The sequence below is a fragment of the Saccopteryx bilineata genome, chromosome 5, assembly GCF_036850765.1.
Source record: "Saccopteryx bilineata isolate mSacBil1 chromosome 5, mSacBil1_pri_phased_curated, whole genome shotgun sequence".
Taxonomy (NCBI): domain Eukaryota; kingdom Metazoa; phylum Chordata; class Mammalia; order Chiroptera; family Emballonuridae; genus Saccopteryx; species Saccopteryx bilineata.
This window is the reverse complement of record NC_089494.1, coordinates 26,954,300-26,963,939: the sequence shown is the minus strand read 5'-3', so window position 1 is coordinate 26,963,939 and position 9,640 is coordinate 26,954,300. Positions and strand designations below refer to the sequence as shown.

The 9,640-nt window shown below is 37.4% G+C and overlaps 1 pseudogene; it reads left to right on the top strand.

Annotated features, from left to right (window-relative positions):
- The first annotated feature begins 7,881 nt into the window (after positions 1-7,881).
- Positions 7,882-8,553, top strand: LOC136338073 (large ribosomal subunit protein uL6 pseudogene; annotated as a pseudogene).
- Positions 8,554-9,640: the final 1,087 nt, after the last annotated feature.

The window sequence follows — 9,640 nt, the reverse complement described above, 5'->3', positions numbered from 1 at the left end:
AAATGAAATTGTTTTCTATAGAAATCTGGAAACATCACTCAGTTCCTAAAAATGTCCTCTTACTTTACATTAATATCTCTTATTGTTTGAGAATTTTTGAGCAATATATATAGAAACACTGTTCCCCAAAGGAGTCATTATAATTTTGGAGTCTCTCTACTCCATTCGTTACACAGCTTGCGTAACTCCAACATTTTCCAACATACTCCATAAATCTACACATTTTAGGTTTATTTACAAGAAGAAACTCAGGAATACTGTGGGAGACAGGCTGTAAACTGACAAAGCCCTTACAGCCTAGGCTTTGTTCAGTGGTTCTCAGAGTGTGAGCCAGGGCACACTGGTGCACCCTAGAAGATTTCCAGGTGCGCCCTATGGTATTCCAGAGAAATATGTGCCTGTTGAGGACCAAAAAGCCACCAGGGTTTTTGGAGTTTAGATTTTTGAGGGACAGAGGTGTGGGGAATTGGCTGTGAGCTGATAGTCTGCCCAACCCCCCACCACACTTGCCTGATTAGGTTGCAAAAGGCATTGAGCTGTGGTGCTGGATTGTTTACACTACCCCCCACGTTCCCCGGAAAGACTGGAGGCAAGTTTCTTCTATCTTTTGTTTGGTGTAAAGTTAAGATGATATGTATGGTGGGAGTATCCTGCACTCAACACAATTAAGAGTAAAAAGAGAGGAATTCTTCAATGTATTGATGAGGAAATGAGAGATTGCCTTTCAAATATATGCCCAAACATTGAAGAAATCGCTAGGACACATCAGGCTCATGTTTCTCATAAACACAAGAATGAAAAAACTTAACACATTTGTGCCAGGACCTGTTGAATTTACTAAATCTTACTAAGAATGTATCTATATATACAAAAAGATAACTTTTTTGTCGTTTTTTTTTAACCCCTCTTTTTTATGAATTCTAAAAAGCATAACTCAAAAATGTAACATAAAATGTTTTTTAATGTCAGAATAAATTTAATTTGTATTTATTTCATTTAATTACCATAAAAGCACTCTTGGACTTTATATTTTTTATTTAATATTTGACTTGATTATTATAACATATTTCTCAGAAATTTGTATATCGTGCACCTACAATTATTTGTAAGATTTTAAATGTGCCCTGACTTCAAAAAGTTTGAGAACCACTGGCTTCAGTTAAGACTAAGCTCTCCCCACACCGTTGGCTGTTGCATGGTAGGGGGTGGTGCACTCTTAAGAGGGATCCTGTTTATGCCTCAGATGTGTGACTTTGTATCAGAGACTTTCTTGTTTTAAAAATGGATTTGTTCTTTGCACTATATAATAAAGCTGGCCAGGGTTTTCCCCCCATTCTTTTTTTTTTTAAAGGATCTTATTTATTCATTTGAGAGAGGAAAGAGAGAGAGAGAGAGAGAGAGAGAGAGAGAGAGAGAGAGAAGGGAGACACAAGGGGGGAGGAGCAGGAAGCATCAACTCCCATATGTGCCTTGACCTGGCAAGCCCAGAGTTTTGAACCGGCAACCTCAGCGTTCCAGGTCAACGCTTTATCCACTGCGCCACCACAGGTCAGGCTTCCCCCATTCTTGTATGTCATCAGCCTACACGAGGCCTCCTGATCCCATTCTTTTTCTCTCTTTGTTTATTTCCTAATCTCGCAGCGTTCACACTGGAGACCTGCACAATTATGAGTTGCGCTGGTTCGTGGCAGAATACTATGTTTAAAAGATATTTTATAGATGGACATCTTTCACTAGTAAGTAGTATCAGCTCTTTATAAAGGAGTTTGGTCAAGGTCAGTCATTAAAACTTGTGTGCAGGTAGGGAAGGTCGATAATGGCCAGTTAATGGGACAATTTTGAAATAAAAGCAAGGCTGTTATTTCCATCATTTACCTATCACTTCTGAGACATTTGCTTTTCTTTATTTTTTATATTCTCTAACAAAGCAGAGATGCAGCTTCTATTTCATTTTCTAAAAGAAGCAAGCCAAATTCTATATCTCAAGACATTAATATCCACTTTATCTCATTGGCATCTGCTCCTACAAGACTAGTAAGTTTTTTTTATATCAAAGGAATGATTTCTCATTAATTAATGCCACTGTTTTACTTGAAATTTAATTAGAAGTTCTCTGTATAGAATACTTAACTGGTGTCTAAGAGCATTATCTTTCAAAAGTCAGTTTGTTGACCATCAACCTTAAGATGTCTCCAGAAATTTCTTCTTGGAGTGTGTACACTTCTAAATACATGAGATAAAATGTTAGTGCTCATTTGGGGGGACCGAATGGTAAGATGATTTGAACCCTTGGCCTGGACCCAGAGCCCATTTTATATCTGCCACTGAATTATTTAGACAGCTTGCTTAACCTTGAAGGGCCTTGTTTTTACAACTAAAAAATGGCAATGATGCCAGGTTTGAGATCACTTATGCGAAAGCATTCTTTCATATAAATGAAGGATCCAAATTAGTTTGTAAGTAGGGAAAAAAGAAAAATGTTAGGGAGAAAACTGAAAGAGTAAGCTAGATCTGATGAGAATGATTTTTTAATTATAAAAACTATATGTTATATATTATAAAGAATTATATAGAATTATAAATTATATTATTATAAAGAATGACTTTTGAATAAGGGAAATCATTCATAGAAACTCTAGTATATTGCAGTAAGTACCCCAACTCTTCATATTCACTCCTTTGCTATATGATTTTTCAGTTCCTCTTACTATATAAACTGTTTTCTTCACTCCTTTATCTGTTCTGACCTTGTGAATATCTGTGACCAATAGAATGTAACAGAAGAGACTTTATTCTCTAGGTAACAGTAAAACTATTGATGATATCATTTAAGAGAGTGACTGTCTACTCATATTTGATTATACTCGTATCTTAATAATTGAGTCAACAAATTAAGTTATTCTATTTGAACTGTTTATCTTAATCAAAAAACACAAAGATTCCAAATCTCTCGAAATTATCTCTATCCCATTCTTTCTTTTCTTTTTCCTTCCCTGATGTGTTTTGCATATCTACATCAGCTATTTTTTATTTTTGTTTGTGTAGAGAATTGGACTTCAGGCTAATTGAGAACTATTAGCACATTTCTTTCTTCCTCGTCATTATTATCCAGTATACTATAATCTATAGCCTAAAACTGTTTCAGATATCCCAAAACAAGATTAATCAGAGAAGCTAATGGCTTATCTCATTTATTAGCATTTATTATCTCATTTATTTCTGAGCCAAATATTAGGTTAACATGTTGGAGGGAGTCTGAACAAGTTCAAGAGTATCTCTCCTGTACATAATTATAATGCCATTTTCAGTTTCCTTGTAGAGACAATGCAACTACTATTTTTTCCCTAGTATAATAGATTACCCTCACAATGGGTAAAGTAGGTCATATTATGATCTCCTCTTTTCCCTCTTCTAAGGAAAATAATGGAATTCTTATTAGTCATACTTGCATAATCTCATGTCCTCGAACAATTCTTATTCTACCTCAGCATCCCTAAGGTTAGTCTGTTTTGTGGCATATTAAGCTTTTTTTGTAGTGGATGTTTCTGAGTTTGATGAGACTCTCAATAGTGTGCTGTGCAAAAGCACCCCCAAATCCCCGGCTGGGGGTAAGGTTCTTTATACTGATGTCCTCAGACTTTAAAATAAAACCCATCCTCAATATTGTATCAAAAGTTACCCAGTGATTTTTATTTAAAGCAGGGGGTACAAATAAGAAAAGTGGAAGTAGTAGTATTTAAGCTTAAAATACTTATTGGCCCAGTCATAACTGGCAATGTCACCTGGATCTCAAAACCATCTGACTCATGCCCCACTCCTTACCACTATACTTTGCCATTGAGAGTCCTTGTGCTGTTGACTATTTCAATTTCATTTGTTGTAACTCGGTCTGCTCAGGTTTTCTGATTCTTCCAGATTCAGTTTTGGAAGACTGTATGTTTCTAGGAATTTATTCATTTTTCCCAGATTGTCCAATATTTTGGCATATAGTTTTTCATAGTGTTTTCTTACAATCCTTTGCATTTCTGTGACATCAGTTGTTACATCTCCTCTTTCATTTCTAATTTTATTTATTTGGGTCCTCTCTCTTTTTTTCTTGATGAGTCTGGTTAAAGGTTCATCAATTTTATTTACCTTTTCAAAGAACCAGCTCTTGGTTTCATTGATCTTTGTATTTTTTTTTTTAGCTTCTATGTTATTTATTTCCACTCTGATCTTTATTATTTCCTTCCTTCTACTTCCTTGGGCATTGTTTGTTGTTCTTTTTTCTAGTTCCTTTAGGTGCAGGGTTAGATTGTTTATTTGAGATTTTTCTTGCTTCTTAAGATATGCTTATAATTCTATGAACTTCCTTCTCATGACTGCTTTCGCTGTGTCCCATAGATTTTGGGTTGTTTTATGTTCATATTCATATGTTTCATTTTTTTTACTTCTTCTTTGATCTAATTTTAACCCATTTTTTATTTAATAACATGCTAGTTAGTCTCCAAGTGTTTGAATGTTTTTTCATTTTTCTGTTGTAGTTGATTTCTAGTTTCATACCATTGTGACCAGAGAAGGTGCTTGATATTATTTCAATCTTCTTACATTTACTGAGACTTGTTTTGTGTCCTAACATGTGGTTTATCTGAGAAAATGTACCATTAGCACTTGAAAGAATGTGTATTCTGCTGCTTTAGGATGAAATGTTCTGAAGATATCAATTAAATCCAGTTGTTTTAATTAATTTAATTTAATAGTGTGCCATTTAAGGACACTGTTTCTTTGTTGATTTTCTGTCTGGAGGATCTATCCATTGATCTTAATGAGGTGTTAAAATCCCCTACTTATTCTATTACTGTTGATGTCTTTTTTAATCTACATCAAAATCTGCCCTATATATTTAGGTGTTCCTATGTTGGGTGCATACATATTTATAATGGTAATATCCTCTTGTTGGATTGCTCCCTTTATCATCATGTAGTGACTTTTTTTTTTGTCCCATACTGTAGCCTTTGTTTTAAAGGCTATTTTGTCAGATATAAGTATTGCTACCCCAGCTTTTTTTTGTTTGTTTCTATTTGAGTGGAATATTTATTTTCCCGTCACTTCACTTTCATTCTATCTGTATCTTTCATTCTGAGGTAGGTCTCTTGCAGACAGCATTTGTACAGGTCTTGCTTTCTTACCCATGCAGTTACCCTATGTCTTTTGATTGGATCGTTTAATCCATTTATATACAAGGTTATTATTGATATGTATTTATTGCCATTTTTTTTAAACCTATAATCCTCTTTCTCTGTATTTCTTTTTTTATTTCTTCTTTTCATATCAGGTCCTTTAACATTTCTTGCAGTACTGGTTTAGTGGTAATGAACTCCTTGAGCCTTTTTTTTTTTTGGTCCGGGAAGCTCCTTATTTTCTCTTCCATTTTAAATGATAGCATTTCTGGATAGAGTAGTCTTGGTTGTAGGTTCTTATTTTGCATCACTTTGAATATTTCTTATCAATTCTTTCTGGCCTGAAGTGTTTCTGTTGAGAAGTCAGATTTCAGCCTTATAGGGGCTCTTTTGTAGGTCAGGAGCCCTGTACAGAGAAAGTGGCCCTTACTCTAGCGCCTAGTCCCTCAGCTACTGCTGGATACTCCAATTCTATTTCTCCCTAGTGAGGTGAGCAGCAGGTTCAGATTGAGTGGGGCTGAGAATCCCCTCTACAGAAGTTCTTCCAGCTGAGGAGTGCCTGGTCTCAGGGAGGAAGATTGAGAGAGTCTATCACTGGGGATGACTGTGCCCCCCCTTCCAAGAAGGTAGCTAAACCCCTTGACTGATCCCAACAATAGGTTCCAACGAACTCACCCTTTGTCTGCTCTAAGCCTCTCTCCCTTCCCCTGTGGATCTTAGCCCAGTGGGGAGGATATCTGGGACTTGGGCCAGCTGACTATAAAGCTATACCTTGTCCAATGAGTGTGAGCTGCTGTGCAGGTGTTGACAACAGAAAGCAGAATCTGCCTCCGCTGGGTTTGGTGCCTGACAAGCTCTCTCTTTGGATATACTGCTAGTAAGGTTAGTTGAGTCCTGCTCTGATGTAGTCTGTAGCTGGCCACTGGATGTGTTGGTTCTGGACCTCTTTGGAGGAAACCTGGTGCAGTCTAGTGTAACACAGTGCATATGACTGGCCCTCAGTAACCTTTTTTTTGAGCTATAAGCAATCCAGAGTTTGTGGCTGCCTCTGCTGAGCTTAGGTGCACATGGAAGGACCAAGCTACCTACTTAAGCTAGCTTTTACCAGCCCTGGGTTTGGAGGCAAGTAAGCAAAAGACCCAAGTTTCCCTGAGACTGCCTCCTGTTGTCTCTGCTGGCTGCTTATTGGGTTTGGCCCCAGATAAAACCTCTGGTAGACTCTCCTACTGAAGGATCTTGCAATAAAAATGCCATTACAAATGGCATCAATGCTTGATTCTCACTCCTGGTTCTTAGAAGTCAAGTGGAGAAAAATAAGCAGTCTTGCCAAATGCCACAAAACTACGGTACATGTTCATGTTCAAAGTATTAAAGAGGCTCTCCATCCTATCAAACTAATCAGAACAAAAAAGAAAAAATACCGTAAACTTTTTATAGCCTAAGAAGTGACCAGGAAATAAGAATTTAGGGCAGCCTGACACTTCCACCATGAAGTAAAGCCCCAGGGATAAGGTTGAAATCGTGAATAATTATTGACCAGAATTCCTTCATGAATCCTAAATCTAAAATACTGTTTGCAATATTTTAAAAAGCTGGCTAAATTATGCCTCTTCCTTCTGATTATTTCTAAGGGTAGAGGGATCCTATCCATCATATAATTACTCTTAAAATGTCATCCTGGGCTTTCACAAAATAGAACCACCTAGTCCACCAGCCCCAACTCAAGCTTACCGCTTTGGAACTTGCTTGTGGCGCTTGGCAATCTTTCCTCCTTTCAATCTTTCCATGTGACTGTTTTGAATACTGCCACTCCAGTTTAAGGAATAATCATGAGACACTAGCCTGTCCAATCAGAATTATAGTAATTAGTTCAGGAGGAGTTGGCAGGTCATCCAGTTAGAACCAATGTAAATTATAACATTCGGACTTTACTAGGCACTGTTTTGAAAGAGGTCTTGTCTTTTTCTTAGCAAGGTGCATCAGGTAGAATGCTAAGGTGACCAATCGTCCTCCTTTAAGGAGGACAGTCCTTCTTTTGTAAGTTCCATCCTTCTTCGAAAAGTGTCCTCCTACATGTCCTCCTTTTCGATATTGGAAGACTGATCTGTAAATGTCTGTATTCGATTGATGCAGAGTCGATCCATTGCGTGTGATGTGACATATTTGTATTTGACATGACAGTTTGTCAAGGATCAGTACAGTGCAGTGAGATGCAATTATGAGATGCATGCGCTCCACATGGGAGACCTTGAGAGAGTGCGTGATATACCAAGCGCACAAATGGCTTTGTGTACTTCTTACTGAAACACAACAAGGCACATACGACATTGTAGACTCACGATTATTTCTTTCTCAGTGAACATTCAATCATAGACAGGTAAGCATAATTCACATAAAATTCAATAGGAAGGATATTTTTTGTTCAGATATTTCCAATATATTGTTACAAGATAATACATTGACAAAAAAATTCATTCAATGGATATTGAATGAATGTTTTTCTTAAAAATATTTCTGTTTTTTAAAAATTATTATTAAAAATTAATAGACATGTAAGCATAATTATAATATAAAATATTACAAATGTTTTTATTGTGTATTTATCATATTATAATGTATTATTGTTGCAATGAATAAAATGTTTCTCTTATTTACGATATTATTTTCTTCAATTTATTTTTGTCCTCCTTTTCATTGTAAAAAAGTTGGTTACCTTGCTCTTTGCCTCATCTACTGCGAGGATGAAGACCATTTTCAGCAATCAGATGGTTGACATCCCAGAAAATGTCGATGTCACTCTGAAGGGACGCACAGTTATTGTTAAGGGCCCCAGAGGCACCTTGTGGAGGGACTTCAATCACATCAATGTAGAACTCAGCCTCCTTAGAAAGAAAAGGAAGAGGCTCCGGGTTGACAAATGGTGGGGAAACAGGAACTGGCTACAGTTCGCACTATCTGCAGTCATGTACAGAACATGATCAAGGGTGTATCACTGGGCTTTTGTTACAAGATTAGGTCTGTGTACGCTCACTTCCCCATCAACATCATTATTTAGGAGAATGGTTCTCTTGTTAAAATCAGAAATTTCTTGGGTTAAAAATACATCCGCAGAATTCGGATGAGGTCAGGTGTTGCTTGTTCAGTCTCTCAAGCCCAGAAAGATGAACTGATTCTTGAAGGAAACGACATTGGGCTTGTATCAAATTCAGCTGCGTTGATTCAGCAAGCCACAACAGCTAAAAACAAGGATATCAGAAAAATTTTGGATGGTATCTATGTTTCTGAAAAGGGAACAGTTCAGCAGGTTGATGAATAACATCTAAGTTGTCGAGCTATAGAAACAGCAAAATGGCGCATGATTTCTCGGACTCATTTCTTATGTTTTAAAGATGCAATAAAAATAACTTCACACAAACATACACACACACACACACACACAAGTTGGTCACCTTAAGAATGCAAACCTGGACCATTTTTCCTGTCACTTGTCAGACTTTCCCTGGGAATGAAACCAACATGGAAGGGGACAGGGGGACACATTTTTGACAATACCATTTAAAAACTTGGTTTCTGTCATTTATGAAGCTGTGTTGATTCCTGTACTATTCATTTTGTAAGGCTGAAATTTCTCTTTTATTTCAAAATGAGTTTGGGATAGCTTCTACTTAGTTATAAACATAAGGCTTCTGACTAAAGTAGTCACCTTATCTGTAGGTAGACAAAGGTGGGGTGTGAGCTGTTCAGCTGATCTAAGGTGACATTGGCTGGTGGCTCTGCTAATTAATCTTAGCTGGGCTTTCCCCACTCATTTGGGAGTTGGTTGATCTAAACGGCTTGACTGGATTAATTTGGCTCTGCTCCATGTGTCGCTCATCCTCCTCATGACACCAGCTGGCAAGAGCAAGCATATGTTTCTCATAACAATGGCATGAGTGCCAGGGTGCAGGCCTGATCACAAAGGCGCTTTTCCAGGCTCTGCCTGTGTCATGTTGGGTAACATCCCATTGGCCAAAGCAAGTCAGATGGCTCAGCAGAAATCAGAGGGAAGTATGCCTCCTCCACAGTGGAGAGGCACCACAATCTTAGGTGGCACAAGGGTGGGGGGAGAGGAATTGAAACATTTATTTAGTCTATCACGTTATGACGGAGAGAAATAACTTTCTAACAGCCACCCCCACTGATTCTAAGCACATTAACATTGAGAACTACTAGCTTAGTGCAGTGGATCTCACAGCTGTCATCACAGGGCTGAAAAACTCTGATGGCTAAATTATACTGCTATAGATGTGACCTGGGCATTGGTATTTTCAAGAAAATGATTCCTGGTAAAGAACCACTTTCCTAGAAGAATTTGAATTTCAGGGGAATCACTTTATATTTCTCCCATCTGCTGAAAATTTTTATAGCGATGAAATCAGGGGAAAAGTATAAATAGAAAACCAAGTTATAGAAAAGCAGCTTTTAAAGACCAGTTTATAAAC